The following is an 8,365-nucleotide window of genomic DNA, read 5'->3' as shown; positions in this document are numbered from 1 at the left end:
AGAGACACCAGCCCTATCAAATTAAGGCCTTACGCTCATTTAATTTTTATCACTTCCCTATAAGCCTTATCTCCAAATACAGGGGTTAGGGCTTCAACGTATAGATTTTTTGGGGACACGAACATTCTATCCATAACATCCAACTTCAACATATCTCCCCTAACCCAGTGTAATGGCTTTTTCCCCTAGCTTTCTTGCCTTCATCTTTCATCCAGCAGTTCATAACTATCAAGTGGTATATAATTTTCCGTCCCATTACTTGCTTTGTAAATATTTATTTATTTATTTATTTATTTATTTATTTACTTACTTTTAAGACGAAGCAACCCTTGGTTGACCTCACAGATTGCAAAGACCTTGTCATCTTACAATCCCTTATTTGTTATTTTTTTTTTTTATGCCTACAGCACCTGGTCTTCCTAGGTGGTCTCCCATCCAAGTACTAACCAGGCCTGACCCTGCTTAGCTTCTGAGATCAGACAGGATTGGGCTTGTTTAGGGTAGCATGGCTGTAGACTGGCTTTATAAACTTTTATCACTGGTGGTATCCATCAAGCTTCTCTGCTGTAAAGTTCTTTTTTCTCTTTTTGTAATTAATAAGTATTTTTGGGGGGGAAGTACATGGAACCTATGTAAAATATTCCACTCATCAAATATTTATTATGGGTTTTATCATCTACCGATGTTTCTTGGCTGAATCAATTATTACTATGATGGCTGCCAAATGATGATTTTCTAATTCTATCCTTCCTTGTATATTTATTAGTTGGCATGCTACTTTAAGGAAAAAGCATTCCTTTCTCCCCATCTATTTATTTTTTATTCATAGGAGAGTAGACATAAGGATTCTATTTTATTCAATGGATGTGATCTGTTAGTATTATTATTTGTATTCGTTCTCAAATGGGCCCTTATTTGGTCTTTCTGCGAAGGAATAATTGATACTAGACTAGCCCCTCCAACATAAACAACTAGAACTCTAGACGAAGAATGTAAAACAACATTTTCAGGCATTTGACAACAGGCAGAGTAGAACTGTGATCATTGGACAGAGTAAAACAAACAACACGAGCCCTACGGTTACTCCAACTTTCTCCCTGGAGGAATTTTAGAACTCTGTTGCAAGAAAAGGGAACTCAAGCAGCGTGCAGTAGAATGGGTGAGGTAAGAGTGAAAAACGAGACGGTTAGAAATCATGGAGTTGGGCACCAGAGAAAAGGTAGCTGTGTGAACGATGTCCAGAAGTTTTCAGGACTCTCATGAGTCTTGGATTTAATGCTGATCTATAAACGCATAGGGTGAGACTCCACGAGGTCGGGTGAAGAAAATCATGGCAGAAAAAAACATTACTCTAGAGGGGTAAGCTAAAAAATTACCGGAACTCACACAGAATTGCGAATTATTCAAGTTCTAACTAACCAGAGTGGAAGGATCTTGTTTAATACTGGGGAATTCAGCCTAGATCCCAGAAACAGTGTGCTGTAAGAAGAGGGCTAAACAAACCAGAGTATGACATCCACTATAGACTTATCTCGACAAGCCTTCCTAACAAGCTTCAAAGAGTTAATGCTGATTCGCAGGTAAATGAACAGCCTGCCAGAACAAGACTCAACACTCTCTGATGAAAGAAAACAAAATCCAGCCACGCTAGCTACAATGTCCAGGATCCAGTAAAAAAATTACTAGACATATGATAAGGCAGGAAAAACGTGGCCCATCACTTGGAGAACAAAATCAATAGACACTCAAATGGCAAAGATAATGAAATTACCAGGCAAGAAGTACATAAAAGCTCTATAAATATGTTCAAGAATTTAAAGGAAACATGAATTTAACGAGGAGGGAAATAGAAACTATAAAAAAGAAGCAAATGGATCTCTAGACTGAAAAGTTGAGTCTATGAATTTAAAAAAATCATTAGATCAGCCGTAAAGCATGCTAGAAACTGCAGGTTGAAGACATAGTCGTAAAAACTATCCAAAGTGAAGAACAGAAAGTAAATGTGGGAAAAATAAAGTTTTAGTGACTTATGTACAACGGCATGATGTCCGATTTATGTATAAAATAATAGTCGAAGTTTCCCCAATGCTGTGAAAAATATGAAAACATATATCCCTAAATCTCAATGACCCCCAAACAAGATAAATAAAAAATGGTTTCTAGGCACTTCATAATTAAATTTCTCAAAACCAATGACAAAGAAGAAAATCCTAAAAGCCTTCAGAGGAAAAAACATATTATATATAGGACAACAGAGATTTTAAAAAAATGGCTCTGCCTTCTTTCAGAAATGATACAAGCCAGGAGATACTATAGTGAAATCTTTCAAGTGTTAAAAGAGAAAAAACTCACAATGCTCCAGCCACCGGCCACCTAGAATTTTATATCCAGCAAATATCCTTCCAAAGTGAAGGTGAAATAAAAACATTTCGGACTGACAAAAGCTGAGAAAATTTGTCACCAGCAGATCTGTACTTACTGTAATAAATGTTAAACCAAGTTTTTCATACCGAAAGAAAATGATTCCATGTCAAAACTCGAATTTACAGAAAAGAATGAAGTGTCAGAAACGTGAAATATAATATATAGAAAGGTACTTGTTCTTGCTTACATTTTTAAGAAAAGATAAGTGACTGTTTAAATAAAAACAACAACAATATACTGTGGGACTTATAGACAAACGTGAAATGTATGGCAACAATTGTACAAAGGCTGTGGGGAGGAGAAGGGAAGCAAACTGTTAGAACGTTCTCGCGTTACGTTTAAAAGCGTGTGAGACTACCTGAGGGGAGGCGGCCATAGGGTAAACATGCACGTTGTAAGCTCCAGAAAAGCTAATAAAAAAAATCGAAGTGGTATAGAAAATAAGCTTATCGAATTGATAAAATTGAATGCTAAACACACTCGATTAACCCAAAAGCACGAAAACAGAGGTAAAAGAACAGAGAACAGATAGGACAAATATGAAAGAACCAGCGATATAGTGGATTAAAATCTAACCACATCATTATGTTAATTATAAATGGATTAAATATTCTAATTAAAAGGCAGATCTTTTACAGTGGATTAAAAAAACGGCATCCAATATATGCTGTTTATAAGAAGTGTACTTTAAACATAAAGAAATATATAGACAAAAGTCAAAGGGTGTAAAAGGTGTTACAATAAAAGCCTAATGCCAAGAAAGCTGGAGGGGTGTATTGATATCAGAGAAAACGGACGTCAAACAAAAGGATATTACCAAAAATAAGGAGTGACATTTGCAAATTATAAATGGCCAATTCACCAAAAGGGCATAGCAGTTCTAAATGTGTAAGAACCTAAAAACAGAACTTTCGAGTACGCGAAGAAGAAAACGGACTGAATTGAAATGAGAAATTGACAAATCTATAACGTTAGTTGAAGATTTTCAACACTCTTTTCTCATTAATTAGTAGAACAGAAAATAAATTAGTAAGCAAGAAAAGACTTGAACAACACCATCAACCTACTTGACTTAATTGACATTTATAGACTACTCCACACAACTGGAGAGAAAAAAATACATCATTTTATGTGGATCATTCATTATGATAGCCCATATACTGGGCCACAAAATACATCTCAGTAAGTAGAAAAAAATTACAATCCACAGAGTATATGCTTTGACCACAAGGAAACTAAATGAGAATAAAATTATAAAAATAAATCTGGAAAATCTCCAAATATTTAGAAGTTAAATGGGACACTTTAAAATAATTCATAGGTCAAAGAAGAATAATAAGGGAAGTTAAACAACATTTTGCATGGAAATAAAATAAAAACAAACACATCAAAATTTGTGATGTTCATTTATTTTAGAGGAAAACGTTTATCTTTAAATGCTTATAGTAGAAAAGAGGAAATGTTTAAAATAAATGACCTAAGATTCCATGTTAAGAAATTAGGAAAAGAAGAGCAATTAAAAACCCAAGCGATTAGAAATGGGGAAATAAAAAAGATAAGAGCAGCAATTACTGAAATTGCAAATAGAAAAACAATGGAGAAATTGATGAAACCCAAAGTTTATTCTTTCGAAAGTTTTTTGGTTTGATAAGTCTCTGGAATGACATTGGAAAAGGGCACCTCTGAATGTGTACCAATATCAGCAATAAAATAGAGGACGTCACTACAGGTTATGCAAACATTAAAAGAACACTAAGAAACCATCATGAAAATCTCCGTCACTAATTTCAACAACTTAGAATGGACAAGTTCCTCGAAAGACACCATTTATCAAAATAGACACAAGAACAAAACAGAGAATATCAATAATCCTCTATCTATTAAAATTAAATTAATAGTTAAAGACCTTCCCACAGTGAAACCTCATGCCCAGTAAGTTTAACTGGCGAATTCTATCAAACATCTAATGAAAAAACAATGATAGCAATATTATGTGAATTGTTCAGAAAATGGAAGAAAATGTAACATCTCTTGACTGATGGTGTGATGCCATGATACGAAGACAATGTAAAAAAATAGTACAGGCTAATTTACCTCATGAATATTTAGGGGAAATCCTCAACAACATATTATCAAATAAAATCCAAAACTATTAACTGGATATTAATATGGAAGTTTGGTTTGACATTCAAAAACATAGTAGGAGAATCATATTATTATTTCACAGATGCATAAAAATCATTCGACAATATTTGACATGCAGAGATTATCAAAACTATCACAAAACTAAGAAAAAAAAGAAGCTATCTTAACGTGCTAAAAGGCATCTATCAAAACATACAGCAAACACCATACTGTGTAGTAAAGGACTAAGTGCTTTTTCTCTAAGATCTGGAAAAGGCAAGAACGACCCTTCTTACCACTTCTTTTCACTGGCTGAAGTGTCTTCCCAGTGCAACGAAAAGAAATAAGAGGCATAAACATTGAAAACAAAAAATAAAATTACCTTTATTTACAGATGACATAATTGTGTGCACAGAAAACCATAATGAATCTGCATAAATGATGCAAGGTGAAGATTTTGCAAGCGTGCTTCATGCTGGGTCAACATGCAAAAGTCTGCTGTATTTCTAATACTAGCAGGAATAATTGGAACTATAAAATAGCTATAAATTTAACAAAAGTAATACTGACAACTATAGAACACTTTTGAAGTAAAGAAGGCCTAACTATATGGAGAGAAATGCTAAGTAGAGAGGGATACACTGCAAGAGTCAACGTTGTTAAGATACCCGAAAGGCTATTTCCTCCCCTGACAATGCTTCCAACACCAAATGTGTTATGGGTTTTCAATAGCAATTTTCCAACTCTCCAATATCGACTGGGCATCAAACAATTCTATTCGATTCTGACACTGATTCCTGGCGTTAGTGCAGACCCCCCCCCAGGCTAAGGGCTCAGTGCCACAAGACTGTCCGCGCTTCAGATGCCAGCTGCAAATGGGATGTCCAGGCGACTCACATTCCGCCCAGCCAACTTCAGATTCAGGGGTTTATGCCATCTTTTCTCAGGTTTGGCAATTAGCTAGAATGACTTGCAGAACTCAGGACAAGACTTTACTTACATTTACTGGTTTATTGTAAAGGATACAACTCAAGAACAGTTAAATGGAAGCGCAGCCCAGGGCAAGGCGTAGGGCAGGATGCAGAGCCGCTCTGCCCTGGCCCTGTCTACCCTCCCAGCACGCCGATGTTCTCACCGGCCTGGAAGCTCTCCAGGACTCCTTGCCCAAGAGTTTCTCTGCACCTCAATCTCCAGCCTCCCTTCCTCTTCCCCGGAGGTCAGTGGGCGGGGGTGGGGCAGAACACCTAACCCTCTAATCACTTGGCCTTTCCAGTGACCAGTCCCACCCCAGGCTCTCTAGAGTCCCACCCAAAGTTCACCGGGAGCATAAACTCAGGTGTGATCAAAAGGGGCTTGTCCTGAATACCAAAAGACACTCTAATCACTCAGAAAATTCCTCCGGTTTTAAGAGGTCTGTGACAGGAACCAGGCACCAAAACAAATATGTTCTCTATTATTCTGCAACGTCATTGCTACCCAAATGGATTTATAGATTGAGTGTAATTCTTCTGCTCAATATATCAGCCGGTTTCTGGGAGAAATTGGCAAACTGATTATAGAATTTATGCGGAAGCACAAAAGACTTAGTGGAGCCAAAATGATGTTTAAAAAGTAGAGCAGATCCAGAGGACCTGTCCTACCTAATTTCCAAGTTTGTAATACAAAGCCACACTATTCAAGTCGGCGCGAGAGCAGACGTATAGATTAACAGAGCACGACCACACGCCCGTGATGGATTGATTTTTAACCAAAGGGCAAAGGTAATTTCATGGGAACAGGATAATCTTTTCAGCAGAGGATTCTGGAACAACGGAATATCCACGTGGAAAAAAATGAGGTTTGACTCCATCTCGCAGCACTCACATTAGTGCTTTTCAACGAGATCGTGTGCTTTAGCCCAAAGCCCTAAATGATACATCTTCCGAAGAAAACACGGGACGATGTATTTTCGACCTCGGGGTAGGTGATGGGTGCTGAAGACACAGATTGCGCAAACCATCAAATAAAAGTTGATGAAATCAACTGCGACGACATCAAAAACTGCTCTTAAAAAGACACCATTAAGAAAATCGGAATCACGTTTCAACCGACAGAACGTATTTGCAATCCATATATTTGGCAAAGAATTCGTATCCAGAAAGATTCTTACAACTTAATATTAAGACAAATACCAATAAATAGGTGCAAAAATTTGAGTGGGATCTATGCAAAAAAGCTATATGAATGGCCAACAAGGCCATGAAACGATGCTCAACACCCTTAGCCATCAGGAAATTCAAATTAAAACCATAGTAAGATGCCACTGTATACCTCCTAGAGGGGCTAAAATGAAAAAGGCTAAATGTAGGTAGGTATTGGGGAAGATAGGGAGTGTGAAATGGTATAATCATTTTGGAGAACTGCAAACATTTATTGGAAAGTTAAAATATAATCTTATTATGTAACTCAGAAATTCCACTCCTAGGTATGACTTTAGAGAAATGAATACATCGTATGTTTGCACAAAGATGCATATATGAATATTCAAATAAACATTATTCATAATATGCAGAAACTAAAGATAACTTATCTATCAAAGAGTGGGCAGATGAACCAATTGTACTCTTCAAAATTAGAAAAATGCCAGCAGTAAAAATGAACAAATTCCTGATACGCACAGTCATACGGATGTATCTCAAACGCTTTGTACCAGCCAAGGAAGGAAGACACCAGAAATACAGACCGTATGATTTCATTTATATGAAGCTCTAGAAAAGACAAAATTAATCTACAGTGACACAAATAAGATCGGTGGGAAGGAATAATTAAGAAAGGACCCAAGAGAATTTTGGGGGCGATGAAAACAGTGGCCATGTGGTCGTATATATTTAACTATTTATCAAAACTCATTGAACTGTAATTATAAAAGGAGCATTTTACTGTATATAAATGATATCAGAATAAAGTCGATTAATTTTTCTGTTGGTTGATGAGTGCCTCTATAAAAGTTGGTCTCTGTTCTCAGACGTTCCCATGTCCCAGCCCTGGAATCATACAATTCTCTAAGGAGTCCTAGTTCTTTTGAATGAAGAATGATACTTAGAAACCAAGATCTGGGCCCTACGTGTGGTCATGGCTCCTGGGTGTCACTGCTCCGGGTGTCTCTTGGTGGACACCTACAAACACACATTCGCGTCTGTTCTACATGTTGGAAACCGTGAGGCCAAACCAACACCTCCAACCCTAATCGAGCCCGTTTCACGGCAGGCCTTCGCCCTGGCGTCTTCCCCTTGAGAATCCTGAATCTGATAACGTAATCGGCTGTTTCACCTCTGCGTGTCATTGGCTGTGAGGTTCCCACTCTGAATAGACGTCAGCATCCTCTTGGCCAGAAAGCCACCTCAATGTGTCCTCCTTTTTCTTGAGGTTCTTTTACCTGAAGATCCACTCTTTGCCGCGGATTTCTATGTTGGCGATGGCTCTTTGTTTTCAAGTCACATTTCAAATTCTGACTAGCTTGAGCGAAAAAGGCATTGACCGGGAGCTGGAGTGGTTCACGGAATCTAAATGGAGAACAACGAGGAACTGGAGACATTCTGGGCATCATCGGAGCACCGGCCATGGGATGAACCGGAACCATTGGCCACCGTGCTCCGTCGTGTGCCCAGGTGAGGGGCCGACCGCCTGTCTTGGGTCACGTACCCGTATCTTTGCTAGCGGAGGTCAGGGCACCCTGACTGACTCCCCCGAGGCTATGGCACGGGAGGGAGGCATGGCTGAGAAGGCAGACAGGAAGGGAGGGTGCTCGGTGGGCAAAATGACAGATTCGCACGATGCG

General features: G+C 38.1%; 1 pseudogene; it reads right to left on the bottom strand.

Annotated features, from left to right (window-relative positions):
- Window positions 1-398: 398 nt before the first annotated feature.
- On the bottom strand, window positions 399-517 carry LOC118601258 (annotated as a pseudogene).
- Between the last annotated feature and the right edge of the window lie 7,848 nt (window positions 518-8,365).

The sequence above is a fragment of the Rousettus aegyptiacus genome, unplaced genomic scaffold (assembly GCF_014176215.1).
Source record: "Rousettus aegyptiacus isolate mRouAeg1 unplaced genomic scaffold, mRouAeg1.p scaffold_m13_p_3, whole genome shotgun sequence".
Taxonomy (NCBI): domain Eukaryota; kingdom Metazoa; phylum Chordata; class Mammalia; order Chiroptera; family Pteropodidae; genus Rousettus; species Rousettus aegyptiacus.
Note: the sequence above shows the minus strand (reverse complement) of the source record. Positions and strands in the feature narration are given on the sequence as shown.